Source organism: Hesperophylax consimilis, chromosome 25 (genome assembly GCF_061612785.1).
Source record: "Hesperophylax consimilis isolate HC1 chromosome 25, BYU_Hcon_1.0, whole genome shotgun sequence".
Lineage (NCBI taxonomy): Eukaryota > Metazoa > Arthropoda > Insecta > Trichoptera > Limnephilidae > Hesperophylax > Hesperophylax consimilis.
The window spans coordinates 22010647-22036291 of NC_142860.1; the positions used below are offsets into that span (position 1 = coordinate 22010647).

The window sequence follows — 25645 nt, forward strand, 5'->3', positions numbered from 1 at the left end:
ACATTGACAATATAACAAGAACTTAAGAGAAAAAAAAAAGATTTTTCCGAAAAATAATCTTTATTTTACTATTATCAGCGATTTGGCGCCTTGGAAAATCAGCGCTCGGAGCGTACTGCTCCAATTGCGCCCGCATTGGATCACCCCTATGTCTCTCTTACACTGCCTGACGTCATATATCGACATCCTATTTGAATTTATTAATGATGGTGAAATACAGTTCCGCATACAAAAATTTTGAGGCAAAACCTCAGTCTTTTGAATAATTAAACACGCCCACATGTCAATTATTGCATTCTTCCTTATTTTATGATTGACTTAAACCATTAAGAAGAATATTAGAATCCAGCAAGTTTTTTTCTTTAAAAACAACACCTCTAAAAACAAGCAAACGTCTGACACATAAAAATCAATAACTTTTACAGCTAGCTTTCACGGAGCGCACAAGAGAATGCATTTGTACCAAACCATTACAGGTCCCTCTTTCAATGGCGTGGCAAGGTAACACGGGTTTGATGGAGGTGGTAGCCACTGACTTTATTCCGGTGGAGAAATTTCCTTTTTTCGTTAATCCTACATCATTGTCATTCAGTCTGCATTCGTTCTTCCTCCGAGTAACTCGTGTGAAGTTTGACGCGAACCGTTCGTTTTCCGGGTGACGGAAGACATTTTATTCTATTTTGAAACAAACGTCACATAAAAAGCGCGGTAAGTCCACCATTTTACATATTATTTATATTCGAAATATTTTATTAATATTTCATAGTTTTAAATAAAAAGGCGTTTACCGGTATATTTTAGGTTAAGTTATTTTCCTAATGTTTCATAGCTTTACCGGTAGATGCATCATACGTCAAAAATATCGTGAATTTTCTTTTTGGTAAAAGGTTCGAATCTTTGATTATGTCTTATTTTCGTTTTGACATTATAAAATCGTTGATTTTGACAATAAAACTACTTGTTGATATGCTATTGGTACTATTTTACTAAAATAACATGCGTACACTTTATAACTTAGTCTGTCACAAAACTTCGTTGTAAGCATTCTGTTAAATGCGCCGTCTGTGCGAAAAAAAATAAATTACAACGCATCTATAAGCGTTATAGTATAAAATCACATTTTTTTGTAACAGCATAACTCTGAAACGGTGAGTTCTGGAGTCATTAAATTTACACAGCTTTTTTATGTGTGAAGTTTCTAGTTCAATGCAACTACTTTCAAAACTAAATCTAATTTTCATCATGAGCAACCTAGCGTTGAAATATCAATTGTCCTATAAGAAATCGAAGTTCTTAACTAGGGTGAAAACAGACGGTAACAATTTAGTAATAAATGCAATCAAAATTTCATGACAAGTCGAAAGTTTCAAGTTGATCATAAAAAACCTAATTTTGTTCTAATTCATTATTTTTTAAAACTGAATAAATCGCTTCAAAGATGGTGTTATAAAACCTGCATATGTTATGATGAAATTGAAAAAATCTTATAGATATTAATAAGTTCTTTTTCTAAATAACGTTTCAACAATTTACTGTACGTACACCGTACAGCACGTCTCTGCGCCAGTTTACAGATAGATTTGGGATCTTCTAGAACCGGAATATTGTTATTTGAACGTGACCACCAAACCAGTCAGGTAAGGTCAATGGCACAAGACGTTTATTTATATCAGGGGTGGCCAACTTAATTATTTTTGCAACTGATTTTTTAATTTAATTTCATTATTGTTGTGACCTATCGCTATACCATCGAAGCTATCATCATCACCTCTAATTGGGAACGTCATAGCTCAACTGGTTCCGAGCTGTTGGGACTCTTGGTCGTTGTCACATAATTCACACCCAAAATAATGAAAGACAATCCTCCTCTCCTTATTTAGCCAAAGTTACGTACAGCATTACAATGGTATCATCAGGCCAGATGTGTAGATTGTAGTAGTTAATAGAATGTAGATTTTTGTATGTAGAAGTGATACCGAGTACAATTTTTGAAAATAATGTGGTTTTCGCAGTTTATTTTTGGTAACTGTAGAGTACCGGATACCAAGAACTATTAAACTTCTCCTTTTGATATTCATGGGGAGACAATAATTAAGACAACAAAAAGATAAAAATTATGTTTTTGAATTATTTATGCAGAAAAGTTAAAAAACTTCGAGAGATCGACCGGTTGACCACCCCTGATTTATAGTAATAAAAACACATTGCACCATTCTGCATGTTAATAAATGATTGGCTGGAAGCATACAAGTACCATTCATACCAGTGTTAATTAGTAGAGTGTGAAGTTATCGGTACCATTTAGAAAGATTTTAATTAGAAAGTATATTCCAAAACATCTTCTTATCAATAATTATGTATGTTGAACACTCGAAAGTGTGAAAAGAAATGTATAACATCTTTTGATAGCTCAATGCTTAGCGTGAGTTAGTTGATTTATTTATTTAATATCCACGGTACAAATATAATAAAATAATTGCATTACTAGAAATATATACAAGCATTAGTAAAATTAAATGCGTGTACAAGTATAAGCAAATACTAGAAATATGTATATCATGTGTATACAAGCATAAGCAAATACTATAAATATAAAATGCATGTGTATACAATCATAAAAAAATACTAGAATTATATATAGCATGTGTATACAAGAATTAGCAATAACTGCATGTCCATACAAGCATTAGCAAATACTAGAAATATATATTGCATGTGTATACAAGCATTAGAAAATACTAGAAATATCTATTTCATGTGTATAAAAGCACAAACAAATACTAGAAATATATATAGCATGTGTATACAAGCATAAGCAAACAATATAAATATATATTGCATGTGTATACAAGCATTAGCAAATATATGTTGCATGTGTATAAAATATTGGTTTTATATAATATATTTGTATAATCTTTGTGTTGTATAATTTATTTAAATTACTTATTCCTAATTATGTTGTCTCAGTTAAAGTCACAAGGAGGAAATCCATAATTGGTTTTATTTTACTATATAACACTTATGTACAAACTGAATAAATGTAAACAACTGTCGATTTCCCGAAAATGAATAAGTAAATAAATAAATAAAAGCATAAACAAATACTAGAAACATATATTGCACGTGTATACAAGCATAAGCAATAATTGCGAGTGTATATAAGCATAAGCAAATACCTGAAATATATGTTGCATTTGTATACAAGCATAACCAAACGCTAGAAATATAAATTGCATGTGTACATAAGCATAAGATAATACTAGAAATATATTTTTTTTTTAAATAACAATTTTCTATGGCATTTGATCGTATAATGACGACAGAAAATATAAAATTAATACAAGCGCTAAAAGGATATGAAAGTAGGAGATGATACAAGGACGTACAAAATATAATATACAAGTTTAAGTGGATTTAGGTTAAATTAATGTTGATTGAAAGGATATGATAGTATAGCTTTATTGTTCCTACATTACTAACTTTATATAATCTAAGTATAAGCGATTGTTTGAAATGCACAGTCCTGTTATTGTTATATTTAAACAGGATTTCGCAACGAGTAGCTCTGGGTGTACGAAATTAATTAATGAGGTTAAGTAAAACAGGGCTGTCTATACTACAATTATTTCATCAAGTAATTATAGTACATGCTTATTATTTATCTTTGGTGTAGATAGTTTTTGTGTACGGAGAAAATTCACTGGTATAAAATGTGACTAATTTATTTAAAATCTCTTCAAATTATTCGTATTCTTTAAAATGGGTCTGCACGCCCTTAGCGAGTGAATTGAAAGGTTTCGTTTTAAAATTTTAGTAAAAAAGGAATGGACTCGGAACACGTGTTCATAAAAACAAGAATATTTTGGTATTTCGTCATTTTGAGTGTACTAAAATTTTACAGGAAACGGCCTGCATCTCGTTTTTAACCGGATTACCAATAATTTAAAGAGATTTTTAATAAATCAGCAATTCTCATGTTTCTCCGTGTTATATGTATTTGACATTTCGACACTATCATCACCGCCGAAACTCAAAAAACTTAAGACGGGTTATTTCACAGAATTTGAACAATTCATCAAATTTCAAAGCTGATTTTCAAGTTCTGTTGTTATTTCAGTTTTTTTAAACAACTTGCCAATAATGATATAATAACAGAACTTGAGTAGAACCTTCACAGAATTAACTTCGAAATTTGATGAATTTTTCAAATTCTCTGAAACAACGTATCCTTAGTTGGGTCCACCAAGGAGAGAATATCATTACGCATTTCAGCCACACCTCAACTTTGGCTGGTGAAAGCAACCGTAAATATATTTGGCCTCAGCTAATCAATAAGATAATGTCAATTTTTTTTATATAACTGTACCTAATTAAACAAGAAACTTTGTTCAGACAATGACGGATTCATTCAATGAAAAATGTTCGTTAACTCGCACATATATGATGTCTTTTATTACATAAATAGATAGTAGATTGAAAAATATTAATTTCAGCTAAGTGGAAGTTGTCAAAAAACTAAGTATCATTTGTATCAATTTGACTGACGACTAGAATGAAAGAGTCAACAGACTATAAATGACTATTATTAAAAAATAAATTATTATTCCGCCATTAAGTTAGTTAAAAAGAAATAAACCTTCCCGGATTACAAATACCATGACAATATTTGAAAAAAATCCTAATAGATGTTACTTGTGCAATGACGGAGGATTTAAACACATGACTCCCGAGTTGGAAGCCGATGCATGTGTCAGATCAGCCACTAACCGATCATAATCAAGGCCGACTCTAGTTGACGTGCGATTTTTTTTGAAAGGTCACGTGTTCAAGTCAGTGCCACCGAGCAACGACAGTTTGCAAATGGCGGAGATTGTTGTTGATCCTCGTTGTTACTGCTAATGTAACGTTACAATAATAATTTATCAGCAGCTTTCAATAGCACTAAGCTAATTGTCTGCCCACGGCGATGTTCGTGCCTGTTTTCAGTGCAATTCATCATGACCTGACACGGGTGATAATAAAATGGAATTTCATAGCATTAATTATTTCTTACAAAGCGTCGTACGTTCGTCTGCATTTAGAAAGGAGAAATGGCTGTTAACGGTAGGCGGAAAACGCATTAAAATTACATTTGCAATAAAGGAGGCACATTTATTGCTTATTACATTGTACATGTGGATATGTACGCAGCAAGTGGGCATTAACGACATTGATTGAATGAATTGAATTTGTAGTTTGTTCATTTCTAACAATATTTGTAGCCATTCGTTTACCGCCTATTCAACTCTTTGGAAATGACCTTACAATGATTTCTGTTTGAACTCTATAGGGTCAGCTTTGTTAATGTTATTAATAGAAAAGCGAAGAGAACAACGCCAAATTCGAAATTTTTCCACTATTTTAAAATAAGAAAGTACCTAGATTTTATTATATTTTTTTTTGTCTATGGTCTGTGGTTTATTAATCATTGGCCTAAAAAACCCTGGATAGAGCATTAGTACGATTTTGTATGAATGGCATTGCAGCCAAATTTAGGGTGAGGGGAAATTGCCTGGCAGCCATCTTGCATGACAAACTTTTGAAATGATTTGTATCCAAAGCGGTGCATAATGAATTATTATAATTTTATTTTTGTGTTGTTATTGCAGTTATAACGGTTTATGATGTTTTTGGGTATTTGACGAGACAAGGAATGAGATACGTCATGAAAAATTGAAGTAGGTTTTGACATTTTTCATACATCTTACCCCTCACCCCACGGCTTCAAATTGTTCTTGATTATAGCCTTGTCCAGGTTTTTTTAGGTCTATGAAGATTTGGGAAGCCTACTCAATTGAACATACGAGTATTCCGACAGAATATTTTTAAATAACTTCTGTGCCCAAAAAAAAATATTTAAAAAGGGTAATTTTTTGCAATTTTGGCACTCCCCTCAGTGATGACACCTATCCCGAACCCACTAGCATGATCTTCCATATTGTTCATACCTTTCACTTCACACACAATGCTTTAGGCATCAAATTTATGACCATTGTGAAAAAAAATTAGAAATTGTCTTAGCTGTACAATAAATTTGTCACTTTTTTTACTGGAAAGTGTGAAACGGGTTATTGTTGAACCTGCCTTACTTTTATAAAATAATACATTAGATGGAAATCAAACAAAAACATTTCAACAAATCTAGAATCAAGGAATAATAATAAAATAACGATTTCGGTCAGTTTTTCTCACGTAATGATTCAGTTTATTAAGCCTTTTAAAATTATTTGACGGTTGTGGTAAGTTAGTTACTAACCTACATTGAAAATAAGAAAATATATGACTTACTCAGTCTGATATTATAAATGCGAATAATGCGATGAATTCCACAATTTTCATTAGCATATCCTCGTTCATATATCAAAGATTCTTAGCTCATTCTGGAAATGACAATACAAATTATTATATAACGTCACATACTTCAATAATAACCTTATTCAAATAATAACAGGTAGAGTAAACGTAAGTTTATAAGATCCTTGAGTATGGGACGGTAAATTGACTGAGCATGGCTGTCCTCTTTTAATGCATTGCATTTGATGGTAGCCGTGTTAAATAGTACCTCTTTACTCCGCCAGAGTGCGAGTGAGCGTTACGAGCTGTCAAATCGGAATAATCTTCACTACGCGAGGTCTACATTCCTATGATTCCTTTATCCATAAATCCTGATGCCTAACGTTTGAATCAAATTTATTTTCGGGCGCCATTTTCGAAAAATATATATTTTTATATTGTAGAATGTAAAGATAAGGGTTCCATCAAATAGTTTTAGCAGTAATCTTGTAAATCCCATCGACTGTAAAACCTACGATGTAAGTTTTATCATCATATCCGCAATGAGTTTATTACTTTCTGGGAGTACAATGCTTAATATAATATACTATATTCTGTATTGTATACTTTTAATAAATAAAAAAAATAAAAAATAAATTTTGTTTCAAATATTTTGGTTAGCAAATATTTGGACATACTTTGTGTAACAGAGAGTATGAAAAAAGGGAGCGGTACAATGCAGCATAATGATAGGCTCGTCATTTGGTCTGGGAGAACAGATACAGAGAGGGCGTGTCAGGGTGTTGCAGCAATACTGTCTCCCAGAATGATTGAATGTATGTTGCAGTATGAATGTGTAAGTCCGAGAATAATGTGGATTAGGTTCAAAATCGGTTTGACAAGGGTGTTTCTTGTTGTTTGTTATGCCCCTGTCAATTCTGAGAGTGACGAAGAGAAAGATGATTTTTGGACTGGTGTAAATGATGTGATGAGACTGAAAAATATTAATGAAAGGATTATAATGGCAGGCGATTTGAATGGGTGGGTAGGAATTAGACGTGACGGATTTGAATCGGCTTTAGGTATGTTTGGGGATAAAAGAACGAATGACAACGGGAACAGAATACTTGAAGTATGTTTAGAGTGGAACCTGTTTGTGTCCAATACTTTTTTCGATCATAAAGGTATCCACCAATATACGTGGGAAAGAGGAAATGAGAGGTCAATTATCGATTTTGTAGTAATTGACTCTAGGTTGAGAGCCGTTACCGAGGACACGAGAGTTTTCAGAGGGGCAGAGGTTGAAACTGACCACTTTCTGGTGGTGTCAAGAGTAAACCTCTTTCGCGGTTGGCGCTCTAAAGTGAAAACGGTACTAACTCCAACAAGAATCAAAATAGAAAAACTACAAAACGATAATGAGAGAAGTAAGTATGTGAATTGTGCAGAGATGAGATTGAATGAGAAAAAAATGGATGGTCTAAGCATAGACGAAACATGGAACCACATAAAAGTGAGTCTTTATGAATCTGCTAGAGAGGTGTGTGGAATAAGTACGCAAGGTAGAAAGAAAGGTGATGCATGGTGGGATGATGATATTAAAGCACTGGTCTCAGAGAAGAAGAAAGCATGGTTATGTCTGATTGCGGCTGGCAGTGCTTCCAGCGAAGAGAAGGATCGAGCGAAAGAAGTATATAAGGAATGTAAGAAAAAAGTAAGAGTTGGAGTGAAAGAACGAAAGAAACGCCTGGAAGAGGAAGAAGGAATGAAAATGACAAACCATTTCCAAGAAAACATTAAGTTGTTTTGGAAGGAAGTCAAAAGGTCCCGGTGTGGCCCTGAAACCGGAAGCATGAAAGTAATAAAATCGAAAGATGGAAAAATGTTGACGAATGAGGAAAAAATAAATGAGAGATGGATGAAGTATTTCGAGGAAGTCTTTGAAAGCGAAGTGAGTGACAGTGATTCTAGCGGCGAATCAGATATGAATGATGATGGACTGAATGTTACCGAAATTAGCATGGATGAGATAGAAAGATCAATTAAGTGTATGAAGAATGGTAAGGCTGTCGGTTTCGACAATATTGCTGCTGAATATTTTAAAGGAGGTAGCCGTATAATTCTCACATGGTTGTGCAATCTTTTTAACCAATGTTTAAAGGAAGGTTACACGCCTTTAGATTGGAGAAGGGCGGTGATCATGCCATTATACAAAGGTAAAGGGTCACGTATGGAATGTGGGAATCATAGGGCTATTAGCCTGCTAAGTTCAGTTGGCAAGCTGTATGGTAGAATTTTGATTGAAAGGGTAAGAAAGGAAACAAAGGATAAAATATGGGATGTGCAAGGTGCTTTTATGAGTGGAAGGGGGTGCATGGACCAGATCTTCTCATTGCGTATGCTCACCGAGAAGTTTCTGGCAAAAAACCAGAAACTTTTCTGTGCCTTTGTAGATCTACAAAAAGCATACGACCGAGTCGACAGGAAAAAGCTATGGAAGGTGTTGTCCAAGTATGGAGTGAATGCGAATCTGACTCAGGCAATTGCGTCTCTATATGAGGGAAGCGTTGCATGTGTTAGGGTGAACGGTGGTTTTACGGGGTGGTTTGATATCACAAAAGGTGTTAAACAAGGCTGCGTAATGTCACCGTGGTTATTCAATCTATACATGGATAATTGTATGCAAGAATTGAAAGATGTGGGATTGGGCGCGAATTTGAGTAATCTGAAAGTATGTTGCCTGTTGTATGCTGATGATGCGGTGCTGATTGCTAATAGTATGGATGATCTGCAGTCTCTCGTGTCTAAGATGAACGAAGTATGCGTGAAGAATGAGTTAATGATGAATGTAAGTAAGTCTAAAGTAATGGTGTTTGAAAGAGAAAGTACGAAAACAGTGTGCAATATAGCTGTGAATGAGGAATACTTGGAGCAGGTGGATGAATTTGTGTATTTAGGAAGCATGTTTACGAGAGATGGGAAGGCTGACAGAGATATTGAAAGAAGAGTAAATGCAGGTAACTCCATTAATGGAGGACTGAACGCAGTTGGCGCTAACAAAATATTGTCCAAAGAAGCGAAGTTAGCAGTCCACAATGGAGTGCTTGTACCTACCCTGATGTATGGAAGTGAGGCATGGAACTGGCAAAGAAAGGATGAAAGTAGATTGAATGCTGTTGAAATGAGATCCCTGAGGCGTATGTGTGGTAAAACCATGTATGATCGTGTGAGGAATGTGGATATCCGCAAAGAGTGCAAGGCTGATGTAAGCGTAATGAGTAAGATCAAGAAAGGGACGCTTAGATGGTTTGGGCATGTAGAGCGAATGAGCGAAGAAAGGAGTGTAAGGAGAATATACGATGCAAATGTGAATGGTAGCAGAAGTCGGGGACGCCCGAGGAAGACATGGCACGACCAAGTGAATCAGATACTTGAGTCGGGCCATGTCAAGAGTCAGAACAATAGAAGAGTATGTATGAGACGATGTATGAATGTGAATGAGGCAAGGAGTGTGTGCCAAGACCGAGTTGTTTGGCGGTCCGTCCTCTCTGCCTACCCCTGCGGGGAAACGGCGTGATGGTTAGTTAGTTAGTTAGTTAGTTGTTTCTCAAATAAAAGGTTTCGATCACCAACGCGTTGATGTCATTTGTATAAGATTGTTATGCGGTAGATATTAAACTAATATTTTTTTCATTTCATCAAGTTTTGATCTGTGACATTTAAAAGATTTTTTCTGATAGTTACCCAATAGAGGGAGAACTTTTTTTCACCTTCTTATTTTTTTTTTTTTTTTTATATTAACTCCACACAGGAGGCCCTGAGGAAAATAATTTCCCTCGGGGCCTATGTCATCTTTGGGGATGCTGTGTGGAGGGTCTTTTTGTGGAGAGGAAGGAGTGAACATGGGTCTTGAAGAGTCCCATGTTGTAGGAGGGAGGAAACACAGAGGCCGGCAGTTCGTTCCACAGCCGAGCTGTTGAACTCAAGAACGAATCGTAGAAGCGACACGTTCTTGTGTGACAAATGTCAACCGTGTACAAATGTTGGGCACGCGTTTGGCGTGTATCCCGACTACGCACCGGTGCCGAAGGGATCAATGACGCTAGTTCCTCAGAGCATCTTCCATTGTAATACCGATAGAACAAGGACAGCATACCTACCTGACGCCTGTGCTCTAAAGATTGCAGTCCGTTTGTTAAGATTGGGGAATCTATCAAACGGACCGCCCGTTTCTGCACAGAGTCAAGGGTTTTTTTCAGGTATTTAGGGGCTCCGGACCAGAGATGGCTGCCAAATTCGACAGTAGGGCGCACTTGCGATTTATATATCTCCATTACTTCATTCAGCCTTATATCATTCCCCTGATAGGTTTACCGTAATTTCACTAATACTGGGCAGTTGGAACTCTTCTGTGGTATTAAAAAAAGGCTTTAAAATTCATGGGTTACGAATTTGCAATAAAATCCAAATATATTGAATATTTTTTAACGAATCCAAAGACTAAAAACTGTTATGATAATTTATTAAAAAAAATTAAACAAAAGTTAGTTATTAACAAAAAAAGTTTAAAAATGGATCACTTTACATTGTTTTCTAACTAAACTACTGGTAACGAAAAAGTATATAAAAAAAAAACAAATTTATTTTATTCGACAATTGTTATCGTCACATAACTTTTTTGTTGTTTCATATAAAAATAATTTATAAAAAATTCAAAAAGTTTTTAATTTTTTTCTCAAATTGCCGTTGGAAACTTTGGTTTAATAGAGGTACACATATATTTTTTTTTGTGGTAAACTTCTAAATTTGAAAATAAAGCGTTGTGCCTTTTGTTTTTATCATCGTTTAGATCATATTTCTCAATTGAGCTGTTCCCAAAAGCGAACAAATTAACATGAAGGGTTAAAAACGGAAAATGCTGCTTATGCAATGATGGAGGAATTAGCTAGCCAAGAAATCTACGACGCCTTGGTAAGAGCCCGACGCTTTGTCCACTCGGCTAGTAACCGTTGGTATATTTTTAAGAATTGACTAGAAGCTTGGCATAACTGCCTGATAATTTCACAAACATTAAGTCTATAATATGTAACACAACGGCGTTCGTTAAATTAAATGCTTAATTTCCAAAATAATTCGTTAAAACATAATCAAATGCATATGATTACACATTCGTGCTCACTATAGCTCTGCCGACGATAGTTCAAGTATGATCCTTACATAAAAGTAACTTTCAGTATAAAACTGTTGCAACTAATAATGAGTACTTATTTATTTTTAAAAGCCTGAAAACGAAGGCAGTCATGTCCAATTTACGTGATTTTCATAACAAGTTTTAACTCTTTGACTGAAAGCTTATTTTTGGAAATTTGTAGGTTAATCGGAAACATGATTTTAGTCGGATAAATTGTGTTTTAATAATCCAAAACGTTTTTACACGAATAAAAATATCTATCCAGCCAACTTCAAGTACAGTGTACGGTCGGGGTAAAAGTTTAAAGAGCAATTAAATATGAAATTTTCACGTGTAGCAAACACTTTGTGGATATAAATAATTAGAATAAAATAACATTGAATTTAATTCCGCTTTATTGTATATATTTTCACATATGTTTTTGAATAACCCTGGTGAAGGTTCAGGATGGATCGAAACCGGTTGGTTTTATTTATTGAAAATATATTATATTAAAAAGATAATTATATAGTATTAAAAAGAAAGTTATTTTATTCTAATTATTAAAATTAAATATAATATATCCGTTGTTTTAGATATTTCATTAAATAGCACCATTGCTCATGTTATGCTGTGCTAGAGTATCTGTTCTATCATGTGGTATTTTGAACAAGTCGTGGCACGTGTTATCTCGTTCCACTTCCTTCTGCCTTCAATCTTACAGCATTCCCCTAATTTGGGCTGCAGTAGATATTAATAATTTAGAGTGTGTTGTGCGGGTGAAATAAACTGCAAATTAACGGATATAGAAAGAGGAAGGTCTGGAATAACCTGGAAATTTTGATCTAGTCACTAAACACTACAAAATTCAACATTTAATGCGTCGTTTCTGTTCTGAATGGTGTTCTTTCACCAAAGCAATACTGGTAGAATTTACGAATCAACCGCAGACCAGAGCTCTAACTGGCAACACTACACGAGCCTTACTCAATGCAGAAAATTAATTACCTCGGAAATGAAAGTCAGATTATTTTTTTTAATAATAATTGGTTTAGTTTCCCATAGTGATGAACGAACTAAAGACATACGGGCGGGCTATCCACTGCTTTATATTCTGTAATAATCTACTAACAAGTTTCGCTACCGTTAAAGACATTGTGGATTATTTTTCAAAACCCATCAACGAGGTAAGCTTCAAAAACTGTAATACTTATATTATTGTACATTTCAAAATTATTGTAATCATTTTTCAAGAGTTTTCTTGGCCATGCGACAGAATCACAGATCTACAATGTATTTTTACTTGCGGCCACTTAATGAACTAAAGACGCCATGTTTTTTTTATTTTTGCTGTTAATTTTTTTTCAGTTTTGGTCGTTCTAACGGAGATGTTTTTTTTATGAAAATATAAAGCGATACAGTTTGGGAAACTTGTAAAAGATGAAACCTTTAAAAGAAATACATTTCAGTTTTAAAGTGTGATTCAAAAGTAAAGGAGTTAGTTTTGACAGATGGGATATTGGCGGGAAAACGTGGCTAGTTTTTACTGCTGGTAATTGCCGAGTTGAATACTGGTACCAAATTTGGTTAGGTAGGTATTTTTATTTTTGTACTAAATTAACACGAGTTGTTTGTATATGAGATTTTGGAGCGAAAACTTTGTTTGGTGGTTAAACAAAAGAAAACGTTTTATTTTGTTGGGGGATTTAATGGGAAAACATTGTATGGGGGGAATTAATGAGAAAACGTTGTTTGTGTGTGGAGTTAATGGAAAACATTGCTTGGGGTTGTTTAGGGGGGAAATTAATGGGTAAGTGTTGTTGGGGGGGGGGAAATTAACGGGAAACAGTTGGTTATTGGTGGTGGAATAATGGGACAACATTGTTTTTTGGAAAGGGGAGAAATGATGATAAAACTTTTTTTTTGGAGGGAATTTTGACGGGAAAACGTTGTTTGAGGGAGGGGAATTAATGGGAAAACGTTGAGATTTGAGATATTTAATAATTTAAATCAACATTCCCTACTAAAAACGGTGTTACTATCACACTTATATAATCTTATCTCGAAAAATTTTTCAATATGTTTAATCCAGCAAGCAGAATTGTAAAGAACAATATATTTAAGCAGATAAATATATTTTCAATAACTGTTTAAATGACAGCACTACTTTGCGCGCCTATAAAACACACTATTACTGTATTATTCTGATAGTTTGTAATAGATAGGTACCTAAACAGTGTGCAATTCGAACCATGCCAATATTGTTCTATGAACTGCATTCAACTGCACTTTGAAACAATGCATTAATTAAACAATCGCTTATTCGTGTGAATGCGGTCAGTATGTTGCGCGATTTCCAAAATTTAAACAATTCTATGTTATTTCATGATAACGTATTCGTTGTATATACTTAAAATAAATATAATGTCTTTTACAAAAACTCTACATCACTTGATAGACACAAATTTAGCATAATTTTGTTAAATATACGAAATGAAATAAGGAAAATGTAACTTTATAATGTTGATGCTTCGTACGAAATTTGTTAATCTGTTGTCATTGTAAAAAAATAGGGCTGTCAAAAATATTTTCAGCAATATCTTATATTTTGTATATATATAAATATTGTGAACTATAATTGTCATTTTGATAACTCATAAAAATGACAATTCAACACACCTATAAAAAGTGTTATAAAGTTTTGAAAAGTGATGAAACAAAAACTAGGTAAAATAGGTTAAGTATGTAACTATGTAACCTTGTTTTTGTTTCATCACTTTTAATGACTTAATATCACCTTTTAAATGTGTGTTAAATTGTCATTTTGAGGAGTTATCATGGAACCATAAGCATTATATGTTATACCTCTTTAAACTACTGAACCTATCGCAATACGTTGGTATTTAAACAAAAAAGCCATAATGAAAATTATTCTGAATGTCCCTACTAGAACTAGCACTCACGAAATCTTCACAACAAACTTAACGTCATATCACTTAAACAACTCTATTCTAAAACAATACTCCTTTACATTCATAAATACAAAACACAAGAAACAATAACAACCAACACACATATATTAGAAGCACTAAATCTAAAGGTCAAAAACATATCCAACAAGCAACTACAAATACAACATTTGGGCGAAAAGGGTTCCTATCCTATGGTACTAAGCTCTACAACAGAATCCCACTCTCATTCAAAACTCATACCAATATTACAACATTTAAATCTAAAATAAAAAGCTGGATTCAAATTATAGGGAGATCAGAGATAGATAATATACTGACACCAAATATAGACGGAAACTGAAATCACTCAACTGAACAAAAAAACACCGTGTAATATATTTATAATTATTTCAGGAAAAACACTATTCAATATATTTATAATTACTTTATACTATCCATACTACTAAATTGTCATGTGTAAATGAAATCAACACGGAAGATCCCAATGAGCAAATCATTATATCTTTAATTATTATTTTTTGGTAAACTAAGACAAGGTTTTTTTTATGCATAGCACACTCATAGTGTTTCAGGCGAATAATTATTGCTTGTAAAATAATTGTTACCCTTTGTGCTATGCATAAAAAAAACCTTGTCTTAAAACATTAGTTTACCAAAAAATAATAATTAATATTTAACAAGTTCAAGTATTTCACCTAAAAAATGTAGACAATTTGTCTCGACGCCATCTAGTGAGAGAGTTAGCACTTACAATGCCTTTCTCATATAAAATAAAGTTGGTTGTTTTCAGGTGAAAAAATGTAACAAGCAGTAATTGTTGAATGAAACACTAGTATATATTGAATCATTTCGCGGGTAAGAGATAAGCCGCCATAGCTCAGTGGTCAGAGCTGTCGACCGGAAATCGAAGGGACACGGGTTCGAGTCCCGTTGGCGTCATGTATCTTTTATCAGGAGATTTTTCAATGTGGATGAGTGTTTCAGGCGAATAATTATTGCTTGTAAAATAATTGTTACCCATTATATCTTTGTTACAAAAATATTATTATTTTATTAGTCATCGAAATGTTAACATTTTCGCTTACATTGGTCGAAAAATTATATACCTACGTATTGTTAATGTTCATTTTTATAAATATCAATAAAGTTAATACACGTTGCTCTGTAACTACTTTCAAGTATTTACTCGTATTTTATAACTCTTGTTATTATAAACAACTAGCTGACATGTAGCCGGCGTTTCTTGGTGATATTCCTAGGTTATAGACTTATACCAAGGCGGACTTTCTATAGGCCTTTTTAAGATATACAATTCTGTACTACATTAATTTGATGTATCTCATAAGGTTTAGCCAGAGTTAGCAATGGCAGCGCACGAAAAAATATATTTTTTTAAAAGACTTGATTACAAAACATCGATTTTTTCTAATTTCTACAAATATAATATGAGTGTATTATACATACAAACCTCCAGGAGTTATTCTCCTCATATCGTTCATCCTTAGTTTACTATGCTATTTACTACGAGTATGTATTTATTATTTTTTACTCCTGAACAACTTCCCTGCAACAATGTATACGTACATGTAAAAGCCTTCAAGGGGTATATAAATAAATAAATATTAAAATCTATGTGGAAAACTAGTATCATTTTTACATCAATCGCATATAATTCGTTTCGAAAACGTGAAACAAAACTTTAAAAATCATTATATGATCTTTGGGTAAAATTAATATATTATTCTAAATAGGTACCTACCTAAATTCGAATTATGTACTTGTATTTAATTTCCCACATCCCTGTTTGAATCTTTTAAGAATCAAGGCAACCTGTTATTCCATTAAGTTAATCTTCAAGCAAACCAAAATCATTCCAGTATTAAACCACTCAATAAAAAGGAACGTTCTTCAACATACAAAAATCACACACCATCGACATGCAAATCAATTATTTTATACTTAGTGCCTTTATTTTCCTCACCATTATAACATCAAAGATCACACAATATAATATTTCAATCGAACAATATTCAAATCAAGTTATCAGGTGCTTTGTAAAAAGGTGAATTAATACACAGTAATTTATTATTGACACGTTAATGACACTTAAATTTTTGTATTTCTTGTCTTTATTTTGCCATCTACGTTTTAACAATGGTGTCAATTTCAAGCATAACTTCTTCAGAGTTCGTAGTTGAGATAAAGCTTTCGGAGTGGTAGGGCATTGTTATTAATCGCTGTGCTTAAATTTTAAATAAAGAGCTACATTTTCATTTCAATGGCTTGCATGTAAGTTTTTAAATCTTTGATATAAGTAGGTACCTACACTATTTACAAATAATTTTGAATGCATGCTTATAATCATAGAATTATTGTTAACTAGCTGACGTGTGCCCTTGTTAGCCTTAGGAGATAGACATATACCGTTTTATACCGGTATTATTATACCGGTATTTTTAAGATGTACAATTCCGTAGTACATTATTTTGATGTATCTCTTAAGGTTTAGCCAGCGTTGGCAATAAGCGCTTTTTTACGACTTGATTTCTAAACATCAACTTTTCTACTTTCTATAAATGTAATATGCTTGTATTATATATACAATAAACCTTCCAGAAGAAATTCTCTAAATGATAGTGAACCCTATTGAAATCTGTTGCGTAGTTTAGAAGATCTAAGCGCACAAACAGACAGACGTGGAAAGCGACTTTATTTTATACTACAGGGTTTTTCCAATAAGAGGTGCTATTTTGATATTCAATCGTAAAAGATCAATGGTTTTGTTGCTTGTGTGGCACATAGCGCCGTCTTGTTGGAAATAAACGTTGTCCAGATCAATACCATCCAATTCCGGCCATAAAAAAATCATTAATCATCTCTCGATAGCGCAATCCATTCACCGTAACTGTTGCTCCAGCCTCATTTTCGAAAAAGTAAGGTCCAATGACTCCGCCGGACCATAAACCGCACCAAACAGTCACACGTTGAGGAAAGAGAGGCTTTTCAACAATTACTTTTGGGTTTTCCGAGCCCCAGATGCGACAATTTTGCTTGTTGACGAAGCCACCAAGCTGGAAATGGGCCTAATCACTCAAGATGATTTGCATTTGATTCACTCAAGTGAATTTTAATAATTTCAATGCGTTGTTGAAGCGTAGTGCATTTATATTAATGGCGTAGTTTCTACTTGTCAAATGTCAAAAAATGACAGCTTCAAAGGTAACATCTACCGAAATAGCGGGATATTCAAAATAACACCTCTTATTGGAAAACCCTATATGTTCCGTACCTTTACAGTAGAATCATTTTAAAGAGATTCTTGTTGGTGTAGTGGTGTATGAACTGTATGTTAGGCCTACTGCGGGGTACGAGGGGACTACGGGAGGGTGTTCAAAATATTTAGAACCGTTTGAATTAATACATTATCTAAAGTAATGATTTGTCTGTGCGTACTAACAATTTTGAATTAAGTCGATGCTATTCGAAACGTACAACAGGTGTTACGATCTATAAGAGAAACACGTATTTTTACGTTCTTTGCATGAATAATAATGAATCATGTCTTTAAAATGTTAAGGTTATCATATAAATTAATTAATCATGTAGGTATCTGCCATCTATGGATATGAAACCACTTTTTAAAATGTTAACAAAAATATTCATAAAATTTAAGATCACATCACAAAAAAAATACTGGAGAACAGGTAGGTATATATTTTTCCCGTTTTTTTAACGTTGGGTTATCGACAAAAATTCCGTTTTTTAAGGTGGGACATCATTTACGACTACAATAAGATTATCATTATAATGTTTTCATTTGAACCTTGATATCTTTAGAATTACTTTAATTTACACAATTAGATAGGTACCTACCTACATATTATGTGGTGACAAATTATTGAAATTCGTTTGGTAATGACATTTTTTTAAATCATACAATTTTTTATGAACACCTTAACATCAAAATTTCAGTCCTCCGTGAAAATACATAAATATCCTTAATTTTAACCTTCGGAGGTTAGCCCGATAAAAGAAGTTGGCCGTGTGCATTTGACCTTTAAGAGGAAGCTACAAGCCAAAAATGTGTATATCCTTGGTTATATCGTAGGTAATAGGCATTAAAATCGCTTGACAAACGGAGTCTAAAAACGTCCGATTTAAAGCAAAAAACTGGTTTATACTTCTTTTGTAAATAATTTTATAAGAAAACAAAAAAGTTAATCAAGTGAAACTATCACAGATAATCTTAGCTATAAAACTGTATTTTTAAAAGTTGTTTCCTTTATGCGTTCATACATTTCTATTGAAAAAATATTTTTTGTAGTAGTTTGCATTTATGTTTTTTATTGAGTAATTTATTTTTTTATTTGTATTCTGCTCAAGCGAAGCGATAGGAAAATCTTCAATTTAACTAAAGCATGTTTTTTGGTATTCGTTATAAAGAATAATCAAAATAGTGATTTTGCATTAAGCTTCGCCTTAAGAAAAATATATTCATTTCAGTTTTAAAGCTCACTTAAGCGCCGGTATTTCAGTTTCTTTTTAAGCTCGGCTTGAAAGATATTTACGTCAAATTTCTCTCTGGTAGGAACCCTGACTAGACAAGCCAACAATTAAAATTCCTTAGTACTGAAATACAGATGACAGATTTTAGCGGTTGTCAGAACCAAGTAAAATAATATATATTTAAATCTTATTTTAAATAAAATTGACAAATAATTCAATCGTAATGCACAATTAGCGTTAGGGGGCTTTTTAACGGGCCGGTAAGGAATCGACATAAACCGAGTGCAGTAAGAAAGCATGATACTGATTACATATATTTTTACTGCCGTTCCCGGGTCGGTGCGGTAAGGTAGCGGTGTTGGCTGCGTAGGTACTTCCACTGCCCGCATTCTTACTGCACCCGGTTAGTGTCGATTCCTTACCGACCCGTGAGGGAGCGCGGTCAGATACATGTTATCAGTGTCTTTATTAATTTAGTTATTTTTAATATCTACACAAGAGTCCCAAATGCTATCCGGAGCTAGTTGGCTTTTGGGACCCCCAATTATTTGGATATTTTATGAGTGAGAGAGTGAAGATCTCGTCACTAAATATGGCTAAAGCCATTTCAAGCAACCTTTCGATTCTGAATGGTGATCTTTCACCAGAACGATACTTAAAATATCAGTCTTTATCATCATTAATTTTTAGGTTATTTTGCCGTGTTTGCCTTTCTCCTTCTTTAGCCAACCTTTCGACAGCGTTACAGTCTCCATCAACAGCATCACATCTGCCCTGATGGACACTGAAATGCTGTCGGAAACTTCGGCTAAAGAATAACACGGCATAGGCACCCAAAAATTATTCACGATCATACTTAGCCGTGAAAATATCAAACCATTTGTTAAAGTCTTTGATAAAATTTCAACCAACAGGGAAAGCAGAGCTATTTTTAGAGCTCATTGTTTTAAAGTTTTGCTGCTTCGTGCAAATGTCGAAGAAGAAGCACCTTCATTGTATGCGCAGGCCTGAAGATTTGAAAGTAAGGCCTAAGGTTATGAAAGCAAGGTAGGTACTGAGTAGTAAGCCTTCAAGGTTACAAGATTTCAGGTTTATGTAAAACCGGCTTGACGATAAGGATGTCCATTTCCCCTAATCGACTTTACTAGAGTTTTAAGACGTTGTATCAACCAATTGAATACACCTACTTACCTACCTCATCGAGAAATTATTACTACAATTATTATTATTACAATAGCCTCCACACAGACCCACCGTAAGCGGGCGTGTAGGGCGGGCAACACACGCGGGCGGCACGTTTATGGGGCGGCAAATATAACGACTTCGTAGAGTTCATTCCATTTCATTATTTCATTCCATTCCAAATTCATTCCATTAACCCTAGATAACTAAACTGTTTTCATTGTTTCATTGTAACTACACTTTCGTCGAGTGGACTACGCAATAAAACACTGGAAATAAATAAAAAAATATTTGATTAAGATAGGAACTTGTTACATGGCATAAAAGTAAGGTTTATAATGAACAAATTAATATCAAAATATCAGTCTACACAGTGACTACACATTCAACATTATGTGGACCACAAATAGCCATTCTACATCTGGTGCAACGGTGTTTGGTCATCCTCCGGGCCTTGGATGGACACAGGTAGCAAATTTTAGGCACGTTTGACGTAGATGGAACCGGAGCTTCTATTGTAGAAAATTCGCCAACATTAACAATAAATATAAGAATATATGAATGTACGTATCTTAAAAATTAAAATTGTTGTTATGACTAAACTGACGAGATGGTCATAGGGCACGTCCTAGTATGCGTGTGGCCGCAATTGCGTCACGTGCTGCACTGTTTACTCAAATTAGGAAGGTAATGAAAGAGTCAAGGTCGGGGAGCGGGGGGAAGTAGGTGATTTCGAATTTCGCCGAGTAGCGCGTCGTCGCCTCGACGAGCGATTAGTTATATAGGGTTAATCAATACCTACAGTATTATGAATGTCAATAAATTTATCGAAAACATTGTCTCGCAATTATCATTTTTAATTATACCCACACAATCGTGTTGCTGGGCGTCAGTTCCACGCACAGAATCCCCGTTCCCTGCAGCATATCTCATTGTAAATTAGATTACATCAGAAATTTATTTAAATGTTTGATTTCTTCACTTGTTCACATATAACGCACATTGATTGTTGTTCAGGGCTGGCCCTGGGCCCTGTTAGGTGTCAAGTTACTATTAGCGCCTTAACTCTATTGCAAGTCGGCGTCCAGAGCAGACTGCTCCAATTACGCCTTCACATGACCAGCCCTGGTTAAATACGCGTTCTTCAAGCAATTGTAACTAGTTTCCAAAAATGAATGCTATTTCAACTGGTTAATAATACTGGGTGGGAGGCATGGTCGGTTTTGCAGACGGGGGCGTACTGGCGGGCTAGCGGGCGGGCCTGTCTCCACAAACTCTAATGTTGTTATTAATTGATTCATGATTACAAAACAGACAGCAACAGTTTTCTCTTCAAAGTCAAGGTAGAAAAATTTTATTGTATTTATATTACATTATTTCGTAAGAAATCAATGAAAAGGGATATATTTAGTACTTCTTTTGTAAACGGGTAATTGAAATTTGAAGTGCAATGGAAACGATCTACATAATAGGTGCTTGCATAGCTTTAATAGAAGTTAAATCATTTTTAATTTATAAATTGGGTAGGTATTACCTAGAAGAGGCATGTTGTGTAACGTTTTAGGTTGTTTTTACAATGGGGTTGTCTCCTACAGCGATTTTTTTACAATGAATCGTATATGCATGCTGCGGACAGAACATTTTGATTTTTTGAATATACCAAAGATAAAAGCCGTCAAAAGGATGTTAACTACTCTAGAGATGAAATCTCTGCAAATTTAGTAAGAATCTCTTCAACGGTTTTTATGGTAGAAGTAAAAGAACAAGTTCTTACAAATATTGAGATTTATAACTTCAACAATAAGTTACATCTTTCCTTTTATAGAATTGAGTACAATTCTTCTGTCTGGAACTCACATTACAATATTCATGCACACGATATCGAAAGAATACAAACAAAATTCTTACTTTTTCTAAGTTTTAAAATAGGTATTTCAGCAATTTTGTTAAACAAAGCTCTTTTAAATTTGTTTAAATTGTAAGACAGAAGTTCTTCCATCATGTAGAATCACATCCCGAAGTTAGTGCACTTTACCCCCGGACAAAATAATTTTTTTAATTTGATTGTCCAGAATTGCTTGCATTGATAAGCTTTCTGATTTCCACTAGTTAATACTATAAGTGGAATTATTTCAGTGCAGAAATGCTGGGATTTACTACCATATGTATTCCTCATTGCTCATAATACTTATGGAGGGGATTAATTATACCGAGTCAGTTGAAATCTATTTTCACTTAAAATATACAAAAAAATTGTTACTGACACAGTAGTTAACTAACTAACCATCACGCCGTATCCCCGCAGGGGTAGGCAGAGAGGACGTACCGTCAAACAACTCGGTCTTGACACACACTTCTTGCCTCATTCACATTCATACATCGTCTCATACATACTCTTCTATTATTCTGACTCTTGACATGGCCCGACTCGAGTATCTGATTCACTTGATCGTGCCATGTCTTCCTCGGGCGTCCCCGACTTCTGCCACCATTCGCATTTGCATAATATATCCTTCTTACACTCTTCGCTCATTCGCTCTACATGCCCAAACCATCTAAGCTTCCCTTTCTTAATCTCACTCATTACGCTTACACCAGCCTTGCACTCTTTGCGGATCTCCACATTCCTCACACGATCAAACATGGTTTTACCACACATACGCCTCAGGGATCTCATTTCAACAGCATTCGATTTACTTTCATCCTTTCTTTGCCAGTTCCATGCCTCACTTCCATACATCAGGGTAGGAACCAGCACTCCGTTGTGGACTGCTAACTGCCTGACACAGTATAGTTATATACATATAATAAATACAGAATATTTTTTATCACTATGTGACGTCATAAGATACCATTGCATACGTTTTACCCAAGTTCACTTCGGAAGCTCACAATTTCGTCATTTTTGAGATTTCAAAAAATTGATTTTAATATCGTTTTTATATTTTTTTTTATAAAAAAGAGAAATTATATTATAACACCCACTAAACTCTTCAAATTGTGCTGTTTTAGCAGGTTTAAAAAAATTACCTTTCAAATTAATTTTACTTTGAAAAATTTTTTTGACAAACAATATTAAAAGCCATAAACGGAGCTATTCGAGAACAATTTGAAGCCGCGGGATGAGGGGAAAGATGTTTGAAAAATTTCAAAACCTACTTCAATTTTTTAAGGCGATGCATTACGTCGGGTAATATTTTAAATTGAGCCCCTATCAATAACAACCCTTACGTAGATGGCGATAAGGTTTGAATTCCCGCTTTACGCCATCCGCCTGTTTTGATTTATGCAAGAAAAAAACATGGCCAAAAAGTGCCTTTTATTTTATTTTGTGGCTGTTCAGGTATAAATATTTATTTTTTTTCGATAATTTTATGAATAACTTAATTTTCCACATTATACAATAAAATCATAACCGAAAATGGGTTCGTAAGTAGGAGATTTTGAACTTTAAAGCAGTTTTCATAGGCCTTTACACTATTTTTTTCTGGGCTTATAAAAAGACTTATCTAAAAAATACTCGATTATTTCAAAGGCCAAGATGTACTCTACTCGCAGTATTTAATTAAAGCATCTGAAACATTTCTAGGCGACCAAATTTTCAAACCAAAAACACATGATTTTGCATTACTACGTATGGCATCGCCTTAATGACATCCCATTCATTGTCTCATTAACTATCCAAAACACCATAAGCCGTTAAAACTTTATTAACAACACACAAAAATAGTTCATTATGCCCCACTTTTCATACAAATCATTTCAAAAGTTTGTCATACAAGATGGCTGCCCTAGATTTGGCTTCAATGACATTCATACAAAAAATGGTACTTACCATAGATATTATGTCTATGTACCTACCTATTTAAGCTAAATGTTTAATTTAAAGAAAACAGTGTTTTATATGGAATCTCTCATTATGTGGTATCAAATTACGTTACCCAGGATACTCGTGTAATAATAATTATTATATTGGGAATTATTGTGATTTGGTATTATTACTATTTACAGTATAATAAGGACTATTTCCTACAAGATGCAAACTCATATTATATAAAATAGTTAAGTAAACGTATCTATTGTTCACCGCAAAATTAATAGATGATAATTTATTCGTATCACGTAAATACATGTGTACAACTGTACATAGGTAACAACTAACGAACTACGCAAAAGGGGAAATTTTATAATTATTATTACGATGACGACATTTGCTGGATTAATAAGATGGATAATAGAAATAAGAAAATACATATAGGTACCTAACTAAACTACTAAACAACAAACCGTTCTAGATAAAAATAAAATTATCTCATTTTTAGATCCGATGGATTCTCGTGCTTCTCTGCTTTAATTTAATTTCATTTTCAATTTAACTTTTAATTTTTTATTCTCTTTTTATTTATTTTACTATATGTAAATACTATCTGTACTTATATCCTCTATGGGATGTGTGGGATTGCACTAACCTCCCCACATCCTGGAATAAAGATTATTATTATATTTTTATTCCAGGATGTGAGGAGGTTAGATCCTGGAATAAAAATATAATAATAATCTTCATTATTATTATAAAGATTATTATAAATAATATAAAATATAATAATAATATTATATTGTTGTTATTATTATTATATTATATTATTTAATCTAATATAATAATAATATTATTTTGTTTTAAATCTCTAATATTGTCTTCAAAGATTAAACATTACAATTCGAGGTTTTACTCATTTAGTTATTCCAAAAAAAAATGAATAATAATAATGATAACTTAATAACTATTAAAATACCGGCCCATAATAAAAGAGGATATAAATTTTTATTAGCAAGAATTAAAAAATTTTAAACTTCCGATTTTATTGTCCGGGTTAAATCTTCCCCATAGGAAAAACTAAACCCTTCCACACACTTTTCCACAAATGATCATCTAGTCCAGAGGTTCCCAAACTTTTTTGTCCCGTAGACCACTTGCCAAATATTTATTTTACGTAGACCCCCTGCCTACCGAATATTGAAATTTCCTAAAACTATTAACGTCCCATGTGATAATCATTTATTTTTTCCCATATATTTTAAAAGATTCCTTTCCCTTGCCTGTCCAACAACCGGGTGGCGGTATAGTTCCTCTGTCTTTACATTGTGCAGACAGGGGCACCCTTGTGAGGTATTACACCAAATGGAAATGGAACAGGATAAGCAACGGGACTTTCTTTCTGTAGCTGGCCCTACAGAACTGCCCCTTAAGTTCTTTGTTAGCGCTTATTCAGATCAGTTCTTCTTGTCATATGATATCCGATTCTTTAACATTCCACTTCCACAGTCAAAATGTCCTCAAACTTAGTTTTGCAGTCTGTGTGAAGTACATTTAAATGCTGAACGTCATTATTACCCTGAACGTTTTTCAAAAACAAGTTGGGAATCTAGGAAAATTCGCGGTTTCCAATGTGCAATGTTTTGCTTGAATATATCAATTCTGACGAGAAAAGGAACGTAGACTCTA

General features: G+C 33.7%; 1 protein-coding gene across 2 annotated transcripts in view; it reads left to right on the plus strand.

The window, feature by feature from the left end:
- Positions 1 to 557: 557 nt before the first annotated feature.
- The window catches only part of LOC149411682 (retinol dehydrogenase 12-like), a 29222-nt gene continuing 4134 nt past the window's right edge, over positions 558 to 25645 (plus strand). The window contains exon 1 of one of the 2 annotated variants that reach the window (XM_089646611.1): positions 558 to 708. The gene's annotated coding sequence lies outside the window, so the exon portion shown is untranslated. Of the gene's footprint in view, positions 709 to 16705; positions 16744 to 25645 lie in introns of those variants that run through there. The other variant, XM_089646610.1, reaches the window with a different exon arrangement.